The 21,664-nt window shown below is 45.6% G+C and overlaps 1 pseudogene; it reads right to left on the bottom strand.

Annotated features, from left to right (window-relative positions):
- Positions 1-912: 912 nt before the first annotated feature.
- LOC141089650 (uncharacterized) lies at positions 913-15,788 on the bottom strand (annotated as a pseudogene).
- Positions 15,789-21,664: the final 5,876 nt, after the last annotated feature.

Genomic DNA, 21,664 nt, shown 5'->3' on the forward strand with positions numbered 1-21,664 from the left:
TTAGAGAGTATGTTAAGGCAGGGGTTCTGGTGCAAAGAAACCCCCCCTTTGGACTGCAAAGATCTTCCCCCTGTGACACCACTTTGTATCCCATTAGGAAAGAAGAAAAAAAAAAAAAAAAGGAACTCAAGGGTTTGCTGACACTTACAGAAAGGTTCATGACTTAAGGGCTATTAATGATGATACAGTGAGTGTGACCTCAATCGTCCCTAAAACACACACACAATACTGTCACAGATCCCAGTAATGTCAAAATGTTTCACAGTCATTGATTTAGCAGGTGCATTTTTCTCTGTACCCCTGCACACAGACTGTCAGTATCTTTCTCCTTTACTCATAGAGGTGAACAATATTGTTGGACAGTCCACCCACAAAAGGGGGAAAGAAACCCCCTGCCATCTATTCAGCAGCGATGGCAGGGATCCTTGAGTAGTGGCCATCACCTCATCCGCTGATTGTACTATTACAGTACGTGGATGACCCTAAGGGTTGCAAGGTCTCACGTGACAAATTACAGTATTACAAACAAAAGGTGACATTTGTTGGGACATTATATTGCCGAAGGTACCAGACACCTGACAGGAAACAGGCAATTCAAGATCTCCCTCTACCCAGGTCACCTAAGCATCTATGCATCTTCCTAGGTTTAGTGACCCGGGACCTCACACAAAATTGTATGCCTAAAATATGGTGTGCCTATTATTTTGGCAAAGAAAAAAATGTTTCTTTAGTAAAAAAGTTTACTATCTCTGAGTGATTGTTCCCATTGCTAATTGTTATGTAATGTGTAGCGGGGGAAAATACAAACATGATATCAGAAAGTAAAAGAAAAAGCACAACCTAAAATACATACAGCAAAGATTTTTTATGAAAGCCAAAAACAAGATACTACACAGATGATAATGCATTCTCTTACCAGGGAGTACTTCCAACAGGTGAAACAAAATACCTTGTGAAAACATCACGGATTTTAAGTCCTGAGGGCTGACTATGGGGTGGAATAACACATGCTTGTATCACCAAATTAACATTCTCTTCACTTAGCTGAATTGCTGACTGGAGAACACGCCATTTGGCACAAAGAATACCAAAGGTGCACTTCACCAGTTGTCGGGCACGTGAAAGGCGAAAGTTAAAGATCCTGCGCTGGTGGTTAAGGTATCTGCGAGTATAGGGCCTCATAACGTTCCTAGTTAATTGGAAGGCCTCATCTCCAACAATAACGTAAGGTACCGCATCCATATGAGACCCTGGGAGCTAACGTAGTGGTGGGAGGTCAAATTGATTATTGCGCAGCCGCCGACCCATAATGGAAGAATTGAAGACTCTAGAGTCTCCAGTTCTTCCATAGGCCCCAATATCTACAATTACAAACCTGTTGAGACTAGAGATGAGTGACTTTTGTTTTTTTAGGGTCGCGTTTCGTTTCGTGAAACCCGACTTTTCCAAAAGTCGGGTCGAGCAAGATCGTCCGATTATAGGGAAAAGTCGGGGTCGTCCCGAAACACGAAACCCAATGTAAGTCAATGGGGAATAAAAGTCGGCAGTGAGAGGAGGACAGGAAACACACCTACAGTGCCCATTTGAATGCCAAAAGCATCAATTCTTCTTACTTAAGCTTGTCAACCTTAATTAACTTCATAATACAAGTTACGCACTGAAAAATGGGGGTTATTTGGCTAAAGTTGTGGGGGGGTAGGGCTGGCTCCAGGTTTTCATGTGCCCTGGGCGAAAGAGCGCCCCTTTAACACATACCACAACTCATCATGCTCCGATACGGCAGAGAAATAGCGGTATAGTACAATGAAAAATACTTCACTTTTTACATCTCATGACAAGGCCCATCTATTTCTCCATACAGAATCATTGGTCCCATATAATGTTTGAAACAGTATATGATGAGCTCCACATAATGCTACAGTATATGTTGGTCCCCATGGATGAAGCTCCACTGTCTTATGGGCCCAAATAATGCTCCAAACATAATGGGCCCCATTTCTAATGCTCTAGTGTATAATGGGCCCTGTAAATGCTGCTCCAGTGTCTGATGTCCACCTTTGGAATGTTCCAGTGTATGGTGGGCACCATCTATCATTCTCCAGAGTATAGTGCTCCCCAAAAATTGCTGTCCCAACATTGAAAACAATCAAATAAGTCTCCTCGCTAGGGAATCCCTGTACTTGTCTGGACTCCTCGTCGTCCCCATCTTCCATCTCACTGCACAGTATTTCAACTTTGCAAGTGCTGTGATCCTGAGCAAGCAGGGGGGGGCCCACTCGTTGGCGACGGCACTGGCACAGGGCCCCTGATAGTACGGTGGTGTGTCTGATGGCGGGTGGGCCGAACCTGCACTTTCATCTGCAGCTTCCTCTTTGTCATCGTGTAAGATGGAACTGTATATGGGAAGGGTAACCTGAGTTTCATCAGGGTCAGATTCAGGCCGTGTAGCGTGCGAGGGGAATGTAGTGGTCTGGGTCAATGTACCAGCAGATTCATCGAGCAGTGGCTGGGCATCAGTGCACTTGTGTCGCCCCCAGGAGTATGGTCACCACAGTGGCATTACCTTCTTCCTAGGGAGTGTGATGTCATGCTTGGGAGCAACGAACGATCTCTCTAGCAGGTTAACTGATTGGGCGGCGTTATTCCCACGAGTCATGACCCTCCAAACAGCGTTCATGAAGGCAAAGTGTTTGTTTTACGTGGGCAGTATGGTTGCAAAGCTGAACCTTAAAGGAATGTCCAGAAGGGCACCACCAGGAGTGGAGCCTACGGTTAAATTCGACTCCACCTGGGAAACCTCAACCACGCCAGCTACAGAACAGATGCACACATTGCAAGCTTAATTCCGTTAACGAACGAGACTCCGTCATGCCCCGCGGTCCGAGTCCGGCTTACTAGAGGGAGACGTGAGGCTCTGGCAGATGAGATTGGCCAATAACTGGTGTGTCATGCCATTACATGTCCGTGGCTGCATGTGCGCTACACTGAAAAGGCCAGCGTTTGTCGCTTACAGGTGCAGATAACCCGCTGAACAACGTTAGTGATGGGGATCACTGATGACAATTATTACCCGCGAACAATGATTTCCCAGTAAGTGCAGGTCAACCGCAGTTCCGGAATTAGGCCTAACCGTCATTCCTGAAAAAATGAAAAACTTACGTGTGCAAACCACAGGTGCTGTAGCTTGCTTAACAGCTCGCCAGCCGTTCTCACGCCCAGTATGGATTGCACGTGATTGCACAAAGGTTAGAAAGGGTACCGTATCCCCGAATAACATGTATGGATAGCGTACACATTCAAAATATATGTCTGTACATCAGGAGGCAGGCTCAGACGGTGTTAGGCCCAGTATGGATTGCACGTGATTGCACAAAGGTTAGAAAGGGTACCGTATCCCCGGATAACATGTATGGATAGCGTACACATTCAAAATATATGTCTGTACATCAGGAGGCAGGCTCAGACGGTGTTAGGCCCAGTATGGATTGCACGTGATTGCACAAAGGTTAGAAAGGGTACTGTATCCCCGGATAACATGTATGGATAGCGTACACATTCAAAATATATGTCTATACATCAGGAGGCAGGCTCAGACGGTGTTAGGCCCAGTATGGATTGGATGTGATTGCACAAAGGTTAGAAAGGGTACCGTATCCCCGGATAACATGTATGGATAGCGTACACATTCAAAATATATGTCTATACATCAGGAGGCAGGCTCAGACGGTGTTAGGCCCAGTATGGATTGCACGTGATTGCACAAAGGTTAGAAAGGGTACCGTATCCCCGGATAACATGTATGGATAGCGTACACATTCAAAATATATGTCTTTACATCAGGAGGCAGGCTCAGACGGTGTTAGGCCCAGTATGGATTGCACGTGATTGCACAAAGGTTAGAAAGGGTACCGTATCCCCGGATAACATGTATGGATAGCGTACACATTCAAAATATATGTCTGTACATCAGGAGACAGGCTCAGACGGTGTCAGGCACAGGAGGAGCAAGGAGAGGTAAAGATTGCAAATGCTGGGGCCCTGCCCAAGCAAGGGGGGCCCACTCGTGGGCGTCGGTACTGGCACTGGGCCCCTCATAGTACGGCGGTGTGTCTGACGGCGGGTGTGCACCACCACCGTCAGAGACACTTGATTGCACTATGAGGGACCCTGTGCCAGTGCCCGCACCCAAGAGTCGGCCTACCCACCTGTCCAGGGCAACGGCACTCGCACGGTGTCGTGCGCTAGGTGGTGACCCCGGCCATGGGGGGGGAGGCAGCACAGTTAGGGAGTTTTAGAAAGTGGCATATGTTGACGTTGGACATTCAGCTGATGCAAAAGGCGAAATAGGTGAAGTCCCAGGAAGAGGTGGACCAAAGCAAGCCATTTTTCTGTCACCCTATGTGTCATCAGGGGAAGGTGGGACAAAATCCTTGGAAACCCATGCATGGTTCATTTTAATGAAGGTTAGATCATCCACATTTTGGGTTGACAGACGGGTCCTTTTTTCTGTCAGGATTGATCCAGCTGCACTGAAGACTATTTCCGATAGCACACTTGCAGCTGGGCAAGCGAGCTCCTGTAAGGCATATTGGGCCAATTCAGGCCAGGTGTCCAGTTTAGCGGCCCAATAGTCAAAGGGGAATGACCTGTGTGGGAGAACATCGATATGGGAGGAAAAGTAGTTTGTAACCATAGTTGACAACTGCTGTCTCCTGTCACTTTCCATCGATGCAGTATTACCAGTTGTGTGAGCGGTATTTGAAAAATCAGTCCACAACATTGTCATGAAACCCCTGTCTCCAACGCCACTTCTGCTGTGTGCACCACGAACACCTCTGCCAAGCTGCCCCCGGCCCGTACGGCTCGTGTGAGAACCATCACCGCTGCTGTGTGCTGGGAATGCCTCAAGCAACCGATTTACCAGAGTTGCTTGTTTATTAGCCAATATTAGGTCAAGGTTCTCCTGTGGCATGATGTTTTGTAATTTGCCTTTATAGCGTGGATCCAGGATGCTGGCCAACCAGTAGTCGTCATCGTTCATCATTTTGGCAATGCGTGGGTCCCTTTTTAGGATCTGCAAGGCATAATCTGACATGTGGGCCAATGTTCCCGGTGTCAATGATGCACTGCGAGTGCTGGTTGGAGGAGCACTTTCTGGCAAATCCACATCCCTCCAGTCACGCACAAACCCTGTACCAGACCTTGCCACGCCAACATTTTCACTTGCCCCACGAGATGCATCCTCCTCCCCTAAGTAATCATCCCCATCATCCTCCTCCTCCTCCTCTTCTTCCTCCACCTCGTCCAGGAGAGGTCCCTGAGCAGACAATGGCTGAATGTCATCAAGGATTCCCTCCTCCTCTTCCTCCTCATCAACATTGGCTGCAGACGCCTGCTCCTTAAGGTGCGTCAAAGTTTGCATGAGCAGACGCATAAGTGGGATGCTCATGCTTAGGATGGCGTCGTCTGCGCTTACCAGCCGTGTGCATTCCTCAAAACACTGAAGGACTTTACAGAGGTCTTTCAGCTTCGACCACTGCACACCTGTCAACTCCATGTCTGCTCTCAAAGTGCCTGGCCGTGTATCCTCCCACAAATGCATTATGGCCTGCCTCTGCTCGCACAGCCTCTCCACCATGTGCAGGGTGGAGTTCCACCTTGTTGCAATGTCAATAATGAGGCGGTGGTTGGGAAGGTGGAGCAATCGCTGCAGCTTCTGCATACGAACGGAGTGTACAGGCGACCGGCGGATGTGCGCGCACAGTCTTCGCACCTTCTGGAGCAGGGCTGTTAACTCCGGATAATTTTTGAGGAAGCACTGCACCACCAGGTTCAAGGTGTGAGCCAAGCAAGGTATATGGCTGAGTTTTGAAAGGGCTATGGCTGCCACAAAATTACGGCCGTTATCACTAACTACCTTGCCTGCCTCAAGATGTACACTGCCCAGCCATGACTCAGTTTGTCGCTTCAAGTATTCGGCCAGCACCTCGGCGGTGTGTCTGTTGCCCAAACACATCATCTGCAACACAGCCTGCTGACACTTTCCACTAGCTGCTCGATAGGGGGACACATCGTGTGCAACAGTGGCAGCTGCAGATGGAGTGCTCGTACGACTGCGCTCTGTGGACGAGCTTTCGCTTCTGGAGGAGGAGGAGGAGGAGAGTCGAACGCCTACAGCCAACTGTTTCCTATACCGTGGGCTAGGCAGCACTGTCCCATCACCGCTGTCCCCTGTGGACCCTGCATCCACCACATTAACCCAGTGCGCAGTGATGGACACGTAACGGCCCTGGCCATGCCGACTGGACCATGCATCAGTTGTGAGGTGCACCTTTCCGCTCACTGACTGCTTGAGTGCATGGACAATGCGGTCTTTCACATGATGGTGGAGGGCTGGGATGGCTTTGCGACAGAAGAAGTGGCGACTGGGTAGGTCATAGGGTGGTACTGCATAGGCCATGAGTTCGCGGAAAGCTGTGCTTTCCACCAACCGAAAGGGCATCATCTCAAACAAGATTAGTTTGGTAATGTGGGCGTTCAAACCCAGTGTACGCGGATGAGAGACTAAGTACTTTCTTGACCTACTCATAGTGTCTGGGAGGGTGAGCTGGACTTGAGAGCTGCATATGGTGGAAGTAGCGGTGGACAGGGCGGACTGAGAGAGGGTTGATGATGGTGATGGAGTTGGTGTTCTTTCTGATGGCCTAGAATCAGTCTTTCGTTGATATAACAGTGGGATTCCCTGACTGCTGTGGCCTTGCAACGACACCTCAACATTTGCTGCTGTGCTAACCGTTGGGCTTACAGTGGGGGAAACAATGTAGCGTTGCTGACTACCTTCGTTGTGATCAGTTGCACATGTGGCACTTGAGGTTTGGTGTTGTGTCCACGCTTGCAAGTGCATGGTGGTCAAATGTCTAAGCATGCAACTGGTATTCAAATTTTTCAGATTTTTCCCTCGGCTAAAGGTCTTTGCGCACTTCTTACAGATAACCTTGGCCTGATCATGAGGATTTTGGTCAAAAAAGTGCCACACTGCACTCTTCCTACTTTGGCAGACATTTTGCGGCCTAGCACGCTGTGATCTTTTGACCCTCTGGACAAGCTGTCCAGCAACTCTTTTGATGTTTGGAACCTGTCTTTGGAGTGCTCCGGGCCTGCCAGATAACAGCTGTTGCGATGTCGATGTCTGCTGTGGATGCTCCTCATCTGAGCTATTGGAAGCAGCACCCTCTTCCCCCAATGGATGCCAATCTGGGTCAACAACTGGGTCATCCATCACCTCCTCTTCTATGTCATGTGCACCTTCCTCTGTGTCACCGTGTATGGTGGTATAGTGTGCGGGAAGGGGCACCTGAGTCTCATCAGGGTCAAAATCTGGCTCTGTACACTGCGAGGACAATGTAGTGCTCTGAGTGAATGTACCAGCAGAATCATCCATCAGCGGCTGTGCATCAGTGCACTCCATGTCAGATTCATCTTGGCCTGGGTAATTCACCATTTGACTTGATAATCCAGGCATGGTATGTGAAAACAGCTCCATGGAGTAATCAGTAGTATGGCCTGCGTCATCCTTCAATCTTGGTTGGGGTGAAGGACACAAAGAAAGGTGTGGTTCATGAACATGCGCCTCCAATGACGACTCAGTGCTTTTACTTTTTACAACTGAAGAAGAGGAGGCGATAGAGCTGGAGGCTGAGTCAGCAATGTAAGACAAAACTTTTTCCTGATGCTCTGGCTTTAAAAGCGGTTTGCCAACTCCTAGAAAACTAAGCGTTCGAGGCCTTATGTAGCCAGACGATGACGCAGGCTCAACACCTCCTGCATTCGGTCCTATTTTGCTCTTGCCACTACCATCAGATCCACCACCAACACCATCATTACCAGCTGCCAACCCCCACCCAATTCCACGGCCTCTTCCACCAGCCTTCCTCGTTTTTGGTAGAAATGTAGACAAAATCCAAAAAACTATATAGTAATGTAAAACAAGGTACAAGGTGTCTATAGGACAGGGGAGATTTTGAATTTCTGCAGACACTTGTGGACACTGGACACTTTTGGATTGTGTGAGGCCCACTGATATCTGAGCGCTATGTGACAGGCTCGATGGCACAGCTGTGACCAAAGTGACTAGAGGATAAAGGAGATTTTGAATTTCTGCACACACTTGTGGACACTGGACACTTTTGGATTGTGTGAGGCCCAATGAATATCTGAGCGCTATGAGACAGGCTCGATGGCACAGCTGTGACAAAAGTGACGAGAGGATAAGGGAGATTTTGAATTTCTGCAGACACTTGTGGACACTGGACACTTTTGGATTGTGTGAGGCCCAATGAATATCTGAGAGCTATGTGACAGGCTCGATGGCACAGCTGTGACAAAAGTGACGAGAGGATAAGGGAGATTTTGAATTTCTGCAGTCACTTGTGGACACTGGACACTTTTGGATTGTGTGAGGCCCACTGATATCTGAGCGCTATGTGACAGGCTCGATGGCACAGCTGTGACCAAAGTGACTAGAGGATAAAGGAGATTTTGAATTTCTGCACACACTTGTGGACACTGGACACTTTTGGATTGTGTGAGGCCCAATGAATATCTGAGCGCTATGTGACAGGCTCGATGGCACAGCTGTGACAAAAGTGACGAGAGGATAAGGGAGATTTTGAATTTCTGCAGACACTTGTGGACACTGGACACTTTTGGATTGTGTGAGGCCCAATGAATATCTGAGCGCTATGTGACAGACTCGATGGCACAGCTGTGACCAAAGTGACTAGAGGATAAGGGAGATTTTGAATTTCTGCAGACACTTGTGGACACTGGACACTTTTGGATTGTGTGAGGCCCAATGAATATCTGAGCGCTATGTGACAGGCTCGATGGCACAGCTGTGACCAAAGTGACTAGAGGATAAGGGAGATTTTGAATTTCTGCAGACACTTGTGGACACTGGACACTTTTGGATTGTGTGAGGCCCAATGAATATCTGAGCGCTATGTGACAGGCTCGATGGCACAGCTGTGACCAAAGTGACTAGAGGATAAGGGAGATTTTGAATTTCTGCACACACTTGTGGACACTGGACACTTTTGGATTGTGTGAGGCCCAATGAATATCTGAGCGCTATGTGACAGGCTCGATGGCACAGCTGTGACCAAACTGACTAGAGGATAAGGGAGATTTTGAATTTCTGCAGACACTTGTGGACACTGGACACTTTTGGATTGTGTGAGGCCCAATGAATATCTGAGCGCTATGTGACAGGCTCGATGGCACAGCTGTGACCAAAGTGACTAGAGGATAAGGGAGATTTTGAATTTCTGCACACACTTGTGGACACTGGACACTTTTGGTTTGTGTGAGGCCCAATGAATATCTGAGCGCTATGTGACAGGCTCGATGGCAGAGCTGTGACCAAAGTGACTAGAGGATAAGGGAGATTTTGAATTTCTGCAGACACTTGTGGACACTGGACACTTTTGGATTGTGTGAGGCCCACTGATATCTGAGCGCTATGTGACAGGCTCGATGGCACAGCTGTGACCAAAGTGACTAGAGGATAAGGGAGATTTTGAATTTCTGCAGACACTTGTGGACACTGGACACTTTTGGATTGTGTGAGGCCCAATGAATATCTGAGCACTATGTGACAGGCTCGATGGCACAGCTGTGACCAAAGTGACTAGAGGATAAGGGAGATTTTGAATTTCTGCACACACTTGTGGACACTGGACACTTTTGGATTGTGTGAGGCCCAATGAATATCTGAGCGCTATGTGACAGGCTCGATGGCACAGCTGTGACAAAAGTGACGAGAGGATAAGGGAGATTTTGAATTTCTGCAGACACTTGTGGACACTGGACACTTTTGGATTGTGTGAGGGCCACTGATATCTGAGCGCTATGTCACAGGCTCGATGGCACAGCTGTGACAAAAGTGACTAGAGGATAAGGGAGATTTTGAATTTCTGCAGACACTTGTGGACACTGGACACTTTTGGATTGTGTGAGGCCCACTGATATCTGAGCGCTATGTCACAGGCTCGATGGCACAGCTGTGACAAAAGTGACTAGAGGATAAGTGAGATTGGATTGCTTTTAAAAAAGCAGTTTGCAGAGCAGTGGGTAAACAGCAATGCCAGCCTGTCAGGAAGCCTTAAAAGGCAGCCCAACAACCAACACCACTGATACACCACAATATAGCCTCCCCTTGCACTGCACACACAGTGACTGGTGTGTTGTGCAGGCCAAATCGCTAGCAGCAGAAGCAGTTTTTTTTTCTTCTCAGCAGGACAAAAAAAAAAAATTGGGATTGCTTTTAAAAAAGCAGTTTGCGGAGCAGTGGGTAAACAGCAATGCAGGAATGTCAGGAAGCCTTAGAAGGCAGCCCAACAACCAACACCACTGATACACCACTATATAGCCTCCCCTTGCACTGCACACACAGTGACTGGTGTGTTGTGCAGGCCAAATCGCTAGCAGCAGAAGCAGTTTTTTTGTCTTCTTCCCTGCCTAATGCTCTCCCTACAGAATCAGCAGCAACCTCTCCCTATACTGAGATCGGCAGAAGTAAGATGGCGGTCGGCGTGCACGCCCTTTTATACCCCCTGTGACGCCCACCAAAGCAAGCCAATCACTTGCATGCCCTTCTGAAAGATGGTGGTGACCCCTGCCTATGTCATCACGTTGCCCACAGTGTCCGTGGATCCTGATTGGCTGAAAAAGAGCGCAAAACAAACTTTTGAAACGCGACTTTGGCGCGTAAGTCGCCGACCTCGTGGCCGACCTCATCCTAGGGTCGGGTTTCGTTTCATGAAACCCGACTTTGCCAAAAGTCGGCGACTTTTGAAATTTTTCGACCCGTTTCGCTCAACTCTAGTTGAGACTGTCAACCAGGGCCAACAGCACTACAGAGAAAAACTGCTTGTAATTATAGAATTGGGACCCTGAGTTCGGCAGCTTACGCACACGGATGTGCTTCCCATCCAGGGCTCAAATACAATTTGGAAACTGACACGTGTCCTGAAATCCCTGGGCTATACGTAACCAGTCCTCCATTTTGGTCTCTGGCATTACAACTTGATGGAGTCTGGACCAGATTGTGGAGCAAGTAGAGCGGACAATGCCGGAGATGGTTGATTTTCCGATTAAAAACTCTAAATGCAGGGCCGCATAGGACAGGCCAGTGGAAAGGAATCTATAACAAACAAAACAGACAAATGTTAAGCCAGGGAAAATAATATGTGGTCATGCTTTGCACTAATCTCTAATATTCACATTTAAAACCAGTCATTAGCAAACACGAATTACATGGTATGTTTAGTGGGTTTAGGGAACATTCATCTAATGGACAGGATTAAATGTTGCTGGCCAAACATATTCAAAATTTTTACTAATAAGTTAGGGACAAGGGATTGAAAATCAGTTGTCTTGATAAAACTTGGTAAACATATGTTTGGAACACATACCGTAAATTAAGGAGAAGGCGCTCCTCGGCAGAAATACTTTTGCACATCCTGGTGTCCTGAAAGGTGATCCCAGGATGCACAATCTACAGCAAACGATCAAAAGTACCAAGGTTCATCCGGCAATATTGAAAGAACTTGTCCGGATGGCTACGCAGAGAGGAATAGAGCCGATGAAAATGTTCTTTTGTGAGCTAGCGCCTCAAAAGTGGATGGACCCACATTCTTCTCTGCCTCCTCGGATCCACTCTCACTGGGTATGGCTCGCCATAACGTCGTGACAATACCCAATTATAAAGCACACGCTCAGTGGTGTTAAAAGTCAGTCTATAGGACATGTTTGTCACAAAGATCAACTAACACAAAACAAGCAACCACTCTACTGCCAAGTGGGGAGGCTCACACATGTTGATGAGGCAATAAATAGGGGTTTGGATGGTGAATTAAATTGTTTTCAGGCCTAAAAGCCGTTATATGTCAATTTTGCAAACAGGTGAGAAAATATCGCCATATGGAGCCCATACGGATGCCACACGGATGCGTTGATGAAACAAAATCACATCATTGCCTTTAAATCGGATGACATATTGATGGCTGTTCATTATACATTTATGCGATTTTGGTCCTTCAAAAACGGACTGATTTTTTTGTTGTGTGTGACTCCAGCCTAAGTGTCTTCCTCATCTCTATCAGCGTGAGATTTGCTCTGAATTGTTGATAGGATACCATTCCTTTAACTGCCACCAGATGGCAGTGTAATAAAAATACAGATAATCATCCATTGTAGTTCTGAGCAGATTTTGTATAAATTGGCAGAGGCATTTACAGTATATTTCTTTCTTTCCTTCTTCCATGTATTTAAATTTCTACAATGAGTCCACTTTGGTAAATATTTGGTAAAATTCCATTTCTATATACGTAAAACGTCTTTTATGAGAATAATTATATAATAACAATCTTATTGATGCCACTTCTGACTGTATTGTCCCATGTGTTGTCCGATCATGTACTACCTGATAATTTTTGTGTTTTATTGAATATTTATTGTGTATAATAAAGATTTGTCTGCTCTTTTTAATTGAGGTCTCCTGTTTTTTTGATAGGATGATTTGCCTAAGATATTAGGCCATCCGGCTCACACAGGGACAGCAGGGTGAGCTTCCACCCTTTGCTTACAACCAATGCAGAATTCTATGGGGTGGGAATTCTTCAGTTATTCTTTTACGTAGTCTACAGACCAAGTATATATGTAAAAACTCAGGAGGGCACTACTGAATAAGATATGCGGATCAACCAGCAGTCAGTATAAACACAAACTGAGAAAATGGAGAAAAAGCTACTGACCAAAATGCAGGGATCACTGCAAAATTACAAATTTTATTGGTAATAAAAAGACAACATCCATGTAAAAACATTTAAAAAGTCATACAATGACAAGAAACTATCACAAAGGCTTATAATAAAGCCCAAAGAGCTCCCTCCAGTAAATGGACATATATAAAAAAAGGCTCTAGAATATATCACATACAATAGCATACCTGCAATGAAGAAATGTTCAGAGATGTAATACTAAACATAATGATCCATTGAATAATCCATCCAAATAGACTATAGTACAATAATGAATGCAAGTGATAACAAATGTAAGCAACTGAGCCATGAAAATAAACACCATAGGGTACTAAGCATAGATGAAAAGTATAGCAATCATGGTGTAGCCAAAAGGCTAAAATGACCAAGATTAAATCCTGCCTGCATAGTCCCTATATAGTGCCACTTACAAAGGGGGAGCTTGTGGAGTGCCCTACGCGTGTCGCACACCAAAAGGTGGCTTCATCATAGGTAATTTCCGCGAGAGTTCCGGTACGTGTGCACTTAGCCTTAGAAATAACATCTATCAGCTGAACCGCCAACACCTTCGCCAGGAGCGTCACATCCGTTGTAAGCAGTGAAATTGGTCTGTATGCTTCTGGCATTTGAAGGTCCTTATCTTCCTTTGGAAGTACGACTTTTATAGTTTCTCTCATAGACAAAGGCAAGATCCCCTTACTTTTTGCATCCTCCAACACAGCTCTAAGTCTTGGTATTAACACCTCTTCCATCCTTTTAAAGATCTCCACTGGAAGCCCATCCGCCCCAGGTGCCTTTCATTTCGTCATTAACCCCAAGGCCCTACTCAGCTTCTCATCAGTAATGGGAGCCTCCAAACATTCCCCATCATCATTCTCCAGTCTGGGGAGTCTAATCCCCTCTAAAAAATACCACAGTGTCTTCAACCGATGTTCCCGTCTGAGAGGAATGTAGGTCTGTATAGAATTCAGCGAAAACATTCAAAATGTCCGAATTTTCGGACACCTTGGTGCCATCCTTTGAGTACAGAGAATGCACGTATGAGGTACTCCTCTGGGCCGAAGCCACCATATGACCCACCCTCTCCCCATCCTGATAGAAAGCCAGCTGCTGAAATTACCTTCTCCTCTCGGCTTGTTCTAAGAAGATTTTATCCACATTATTTTGGGCTACCTTCATTCTATTCCTAGCCTCCGCCATATTGAGTGTTACCATTTCCTCCTCAGCTTTCTTTAACTTTGAGGGGTCTATATGATAGAAAATACCCAAAAGTGATACCATTCTAAAAACTGCACCCCTGACAGTACTCAAAACCACATTCATGAAGTTCATTAACCCTTCAGGTGCTTCACAGGAATTTTTTGAATGTTTAAAAAAAAAAATGAACATTTAACTTTTTTTCACAAAAATATTACTTCAGGTCCAATTTTTTTATTTTACCAAGGGTAACAGGAGAAATTGGACTGCAAAAGTTATAGTAAAATTTGTCCTGAGTGCGCTGATACCTTATATTTGGGGGGAACCACTGTTTGGGCGCATGGCAGAGCTCAAAAGTGAAGGAGCGCCATTTGACTTTTTCAACGCAGAATTGGCTGGAATTGAGATTGGACGCAATGTCACGTTTGGAGAGCCGCTGATGTGCCTAAATAGTGGAAACCCCCCCACAAGTGACCCCATTTGGAAACTAGAACCCCCCAAGGAACTTATCTAGATATGTGGTGAGAACTTTGAACCCCCAAGGGCTTCACAGAAGTTTGTAACTTACAGCCGTACAATTAAAAAATCATATTTTTCCAAAAAAATGATCTTTTCATCCCCAATTTTTATTTTCCCAAGGGAAACAGGACCCCAAAAGTTATTGTGCAAATTGTCCTGAGTACACTGATACCCCATATGTGTGATTAAACCACTGTTTGGGCGCATGGCAGAGTTCAGAAGGGAATGAGCGCTGTTTGACTTTTTCAATGCAGAATTGGCTTGACGCCATATCGCATTTGGAGAGCCCCTCATGTGCCTTAACAGTGGAAACCCCCCACAAATGACACTATTTTGGAAACTAGACCCCCCTAAGGAACTTATCTAGCTGTGTGGTGAGAACTTTGAACCCCCATGGGCTTCACATAAGTTTATAATGTACAGCCATAAAATTAAAAAATCTGATTTTTTTCCACAAAAATGATTGTTTCACCCCCAATTGTTATTTTCCCAAGGGAAACAGGACCCCAAAAGTTATTGTGCAATTTGTCCTGAGTACGCTGATACCCCATATGTGGGGATAAACCACTGTTTGGGCACATGGCAGAGCTCAGAAGGGAAGGAGCACCGTTTGAAGCAAAATTGGCTGGAATTGAGATCGGGCGTCATGCCGCGTTTGGAGAGCCCCTGATGTGCCTGAACAGTGGAAAACCCCCACAATTGATGCCATTTTGGAAACTAGACCCCCCAAGGAACTTATCTAGATGTTTGGTGAGCACTTTGATCCCCCAAGTGCTTCACAGAAGTTTATAACGCCTGGGCGTGAAAATAAAAAAATCATGTTTTCCACAAACATGATCTTTTAGTCCCCAATATTTTTATTTTCCCAAGGGTAACAAGAGAAATTGGACCCCAAAAGTTGATGTCCAATTTGTCCTGTGTAGGTTGATACCCCATATGTGGGAGAAAACTACTGTATGGGCACACGTCGGGGCTCGGAAGGGAAGTAATGACGTTTGGGAATGCAGACTTTGATGGAATGGTGTTGTGAACTCTCTTGATCTGACTTCTGAGTCGGCGCTCCCTCTGGTAGTTACTGCGGGTAGTGGAGCTGGCTGGGTTGATAGAAGTCTGCCAGCTGAAGGCGATGATTGGAAGTCAGGGGTTACTGACTGGGAGTATTTAAGTGATCAAGCTTCCCTCAGTTGCTGCTGGTGATTTGGTTTCTTCCTGTGCATTTTGAGGATTGCTGTCTCTTACCTGATCCTGCATTTTTCAGTTAAGTTGTTCTTTTGCTAATCCATTGCATCTGATTTGGTTTTGCTTTTTCTGCTTTCTGCTTTGCTGTTAGGGTTCAGCGTGCTCCCTGCTGGGGCAGTGCTGGACCCCGCTCCATATGTTATAGCTTGTGTCAGTTTGTTATGTCCCTTGTTATATTAGTCTCTTGTGCTTTGCTGCCAGTTTACACCAGAATGCTGATATAATGGGGGAGTGGTTGTGAGTGTTTTTTGTACATCAGACGTGTTGGATTTTTTAGGGTTTTTGCGTGATTGCAGACAGTGTCTTTCCTGTTCTATCCTATCTAGACAGTTTGGGCCCCATCATTTGCTCAGTCTATTTTCTGTCTGTATTTGTGCCTCATCTTGTCTCACTGACAATATATGTTTGGGGGCTATCTATTCCTTTGGGGTTCTACTCCAGGGCAGTTTAGATTTCACCTTTCTTGCTTTAGGCTTTGTTAACTCTCCGACTGTGCTGAGGCATCTAGGGCATCGTAGGTACGCCCCACGGCTACTGCTAGTTGTGTTGTAAAGATTAGGGGTCTGCAATCCGGTAAGTTACCAACCTTTCTGGTTTCCTGGTGGCCTAGCCTATTCCTGCCATCCTCCTCGGTGACCTATTCATAACAGAATGGTCTGTGGGTGTCATGTCACGTTTGGAGAGCCCCTAATGTGCCTAAACTGTGGAAACCCCCCACAAGTGACCCCATTTTGGAAACTAGACCCCCAAGGAACTTATCTAGATGTGTGGTGAGCACTTTGAACCCCCAAGTGCTTCACAGAAGTTTATAACGCCCGGGCGTGAAAATAAAAAAAATCATATTTTTTCCACAAACATGATCTTTTAGTCCCCAATTTTTTTAATTTTCCCAAGGGTAACAGGAGAAATTGGACCCCAAAATTTGTTGTCCAATTTGTTCTGAGTACACTGATACCCCATATGTGGGAGAAAAAAACTGTATGGGAACACGTCGGGGCTCGGAAGGGAAGTAGTGACATTTTGGAAAGCTGTCTTTGATGGAATGGTCTGTGGGTGTCATGTCACGTTTGGAGAGCCACTGATGTGCCTAAACTGTGGAAACCTCCCACAAGTGACCCCATTTTGTAAACTAAACCCCCATAAGGAACTTATCTAGGTGAGTGATGAGCACTTTTAATCCCCAAGTGCTTCACAGAAGTTTATAATGTAAAGCCATAAAAATAAAAAAAATCATTTTTTTTCCACAAAAATGATATTTTTGCCCCCAATTTTTTATTTTCCCAAGGGTAACAGGAGATATTGGACCCCAAAAAGTTGTTGTGCAATTTGTCCTGAGTAGGCTGATACCCCATATGTGGGGGTAAACCACTCTTTGGGCGCATGGCAGAGCTTGGAAGGAAAGAAGCACCGTTTAACTTTTTAAACACAGAATTGGCTGGAATTGAGATCAGACTCCATGTTGCATTTGGTTGCCCCTGATGTGCCTGAACAGTGGAAACCCCCCAATTCTAACTCCAGCCTTAACCCCAACACACCCCTAACCCTAATCTTAGCCCTATCCCTAGCCCTAACCCTAGCCCTAACCCTATTGGGAAAATGGAAATAAATACATTTTTTTTAATTTTCTTTTTTTCCCTAACCAAGGGGGTGATAAAGGGGGGTTTGGTTTACTATTTATGGCGGGCATTTATGTTTGGCAGCTGTCTTACACTAAAAGACGCTTTTTATTGTAAATAGTTTTTACATCACCACATTTTGAGAGCAATAATTTTTCCATATTTTGACCTACAGAGTCATGTGAGGTCTTATTTTTTGTGGGACGAGTTGACGTTTTTATTGGTACCATTTTCGGGCACGTGACATTTTTTGATCGTTTTTAATTCCAATTTTTTGGGATGCAGAATGAACAATAAGCAGCATTTCATGAATTTCTTTTGAGGGGGGTGTTTACACCGTTCCGCGTGTGGTAAAATTGATAAAGCGGTTTTATTCTTTGGGCTAGTAAGATTACAGTGATACCTCATTTATATCTTTTTTTATGTTTTTGGCGGTTTTATGCAATAAAAACAATTTTATATAAAAAATAGCTATAAACTTTTTTATTTTTTCACTGATGATGCTGTATGGTGGCTCGTTTTTTGCGGGACAAGATGACATTTTCAGCGTTACCATGGTTATTTATATTCGTCTTTTTGATCGCGTGTTATTGCACTTTTTGTTCGGCGGTATGATGATAAAGCATTGTTTTTGCTTTGTTTGTTTTTTTAAGGGGTTCACTTAAGGGGTTAGTCATGATTAAGGGAGTTTAGTCTCCAGAAACGCGTCGAGATTCATACCCATTTGGTATTGTGCTGAAGATTTTGTCCTCTATGTTGCAAGTTTTGTAAATAAAGAAATTTTTATCTGCACAAAATCGGTTGAGCTGGACACTCTTGTTTTGTTTAACAACAGGAAGTCTCTTTTCCCTCCATGAGTCCTATGTCACTGCAAAAGTCCCTGGCAGGGGTAGGAGAGAGCAGCTGGGTCAGAAGTTGAAGAGAGGAATGATAAATTCTTTGAAAAGAGACTTCCTGTTTCTAGTAGAGCCCAGAAAAAATAAGAATTAGCTGGGCAGAAGGGCAAAATAAGCAATTGCTACCTAATATAAACATTGCAATATATTAGGAGGATAACAACTTTGATGGGAGTGTTTCTTTAAAATGGGAACAAACTACCTTATCACCAAAGGCGTAGCTAGGGTTTCAGCTTAGGGAGGGGGTGAAAAATTTGAGTGGACCCCTAACGAGATAATCCTGACTACAGCTACATGGTGCACCCTAATTGTGAGTATAGGGGAACATTAGCAGATAACCGTGCTGTGATTGAAAATAAATTTATATACAAAAACAAACACTGATATTACTATATTTTGAGACCATATAGTGGTAGATAGAGTTGAGCGACTTTTGGTTTTTTAGGGTCGCGTTTCGTTTCGTGAAACCCGACTTTTCCAAAAGTCGGGTCGAGCAAGATCGTCCGATTATAGGGAAAAGTCGGGGTCGTCCCAAAACACGAAACCCAATGTAAGTCAATGGGGAATAAAAGTCGGCAGTGAGAGGAGGACAGGAAACACACCTACAGTGCCCATTTGAATGCCAAAAGCATCAATTCTTCTTACTTAAGCTTGTCAACCTTAATTAACTTCATAATACAAGTTACGCACTGAAAAATGGGGGTTATTTGGCTAAAGTTGTTGGGGGGGGGAGGGCTGGCTGCAGGTTTTCATGTGCCCTGGGCGAAAGAGCGCCCCTTTAACACATACCACAACTCATCATGCTCCGATACGGCAGAGAAATAGCGGTATAGTACAATGAAAAATACCTCACTTTTTACATCTCATGACGAGGCCCATCTATTTCTTCATACAGAACCATTGGTCCCATATAATGTTTGAAACAGTATATGATGAGCTCCACATAATGCTACAGTATATGTTGGTCCCCATGGATGAAGCTCCACTGTCTTATGGGCCCAAATAATGCTCCAAACATAATGGGCCCCATTTCTAATGCTCTAGTGTATAATGGGCCCTGTAAATGCTGCTCCAGTGTCTGATGTCCACCTTTGGAATGTTCCAGTGTATGGTGGGCCCCATCTATCATTCTCCAGAATATAGTGCTCCCCAAAAATTGCTGTCCCAACATTGAAAACAATCAAATAAGTCTCCTCGCTAGGGAATCCCTGTACTTGTCTGGACAGGTGCTGTAGCTTGCTTAACAGCTCGCCAGTCGTTCTCACGCCCAGTATGGATTGCACGTGATTGCACAAAGGTTAGAAAGGGTACCGTATCCCTGGATAACATGTATGGATAGCGTACACATTCAAAATATATGTCTCAGGAGGCAGGCTCAGACGGTGTCAGGCCCAGTATGGATTGCACGTGACTGCACAAAGGTTAGAAAGGGTACCGTATCCCTGGATAACATGTATGGATAGCGTACACATTCAAAATATATGTCTCAGGAGGCAGGCTCAGACGGTGTTAGGCCCAGTATGGATTGCACGTGATTGCACAAAGGTTAGAAAGGGTACCGTATCCCCGGATAACATGTATGGATAGCGTACACATTCAAAATATATGTCTCAGGAGGCAGGCTCAGACGGTGTTAGGCCCAGTATGGATTGCACGTGATTGCACAAAGGTTAGAAAGGGTACCGTATCCCTGGATAACATGTATGGATAGCGTACACATTCAAAATATATGTCTCAGGAGGCAGGCTCAGACGGTGTCAGGCACAGTATGGATTGCACGTGATTGCACAAAGGTTAGAAAGGGTACCGTATCCCCGGATAACATGTATGGATAGCGTACACATTCAAAATATATGTCTCAGGAGGCAGGCTCAGACGGTGTTAGGCCCAGTATGGATTGCACGTGATTGCACAAAGGTTAGAAAGGGTACCGTATCCCCGGATAACATGTATGGATAGCGTACACATTCAAAATATATGTCTCAGGAGGCAGGCTCAGACGGTGTCAGGCCCAGTATGGATTGCACGTGATTGCACAAAGGTTAGAAAGGGTACCGTATCCCTGGATAACATGTATGGATAGCGTACACATTCAAAATATATGTCTCAGGAGGCAGGCTCAGACGGTGTCAGGCACAGTATGGATTGCACGTGATTGCACAAAGGTTAGAAAGGGTACCGTATCCCCGGATAACATGTATGGATAGCGTACACATTCAAAATATATGTCTCAGGAGGCAGGCTCAGACGGTGTCAGGCACAGTATGGATTGCACGTGATTGCACAAAGGTTAGAAAGGGTACCGTATCCCCGGATAACATGTATGGATAGCGTACACATTCAAAATATATGTCTCAGGAGGCAGGCTCAGACGGTGTCAGGCCCAGTATGGATTGCACGTGATTGCACAAAGGTTAGAAAGGGTACCGTATCCCTGGATAACATGTATGGATAGAGTACACATTCAAAATATATGTCTCAGGAGGCAGGCTCAGACGGTGTCAGGCCCAGTATGGATTGCACGTGATTGCACAAAGGTTAGAAAGGGTACCGTATCCCTGGATAACATGTATGGATAGCGTACACATTCAAAATATATGTCTCAGGAGGCAGGCTCAGACGGTGTTAGGCCCAGTATGGATTGCACGTGATTGCACAAAGGTTAGAAAGGGTACCGTATCCCTGGATAACATGTATGGATAGCGTACACATTCAAAATATATGTCTATACAGCATGAGGCAGGCTCAGACGGTGTTAGGCCCAGTATGGATTGCACGTGATTGCACAAAGGTTAGAAAGGGTACCGTATCCCTGGATAACATGTATGGATAGCGTACACATTCAAAATATATGTCTCAGGAGGCAGGCTCAGACGGTGTCAGGCACAGTATGGATTTGACGGCCCAGATTACACAGCGGAGGAGCAGGGAGAGGTAAAGATTGCAAATGCTGGGGCCCTGCCCAAGCAAGGGGGGCCCACTCGTGGGCGTCGGTACTGTCACTGGGCCCCTCATAGTACAGCGGTGTGTCTGACGGCGGGTGTGCACCACCACTGTCAGAGACACTTGATTGCACTATGAGGGACCCTGTGCCAGTGCCCGCGCCCAAGAGTCGGCCTACCCACCTGTCCAGGGCAACGGCACTCGCACGGTGTCATGCGGTAGGTGGTGACCCCAGCCATGGGGGGGAGGCAGCACAGTTAGGGAGTTTTAGAAAGTGGCATATGTTGATGTTGGACATTCAGCTGATGCAAAAGGCGAAATAGGTGAAGTACCAGGAAGAGGTGGACCAAAGCAAGCCATTTTTCTGTCACCCTATGTGTCATCAGGGGAAGGTGGGACAAAATCCTTGGAAACCCATGCGTGGTTCATTTTA

The sequence above is a fragment of the Dendrobates tinctorius genome, unplaced genomic scaffold (genome assembly GCF_039654945.1).
Source record: "Dendrobates tinctorius isolate UK_male_01 unplaced genomic scaffold, ASM3965494v1 ptg000046l, whole genome shotgun sequence".
NCBI classification, from domain to species: Eukaryota; Metazoa; Chordata; class Amphibia; order Anura; family Dendrobatidae; genus Dendrobates; species Dendrobates tinctorius.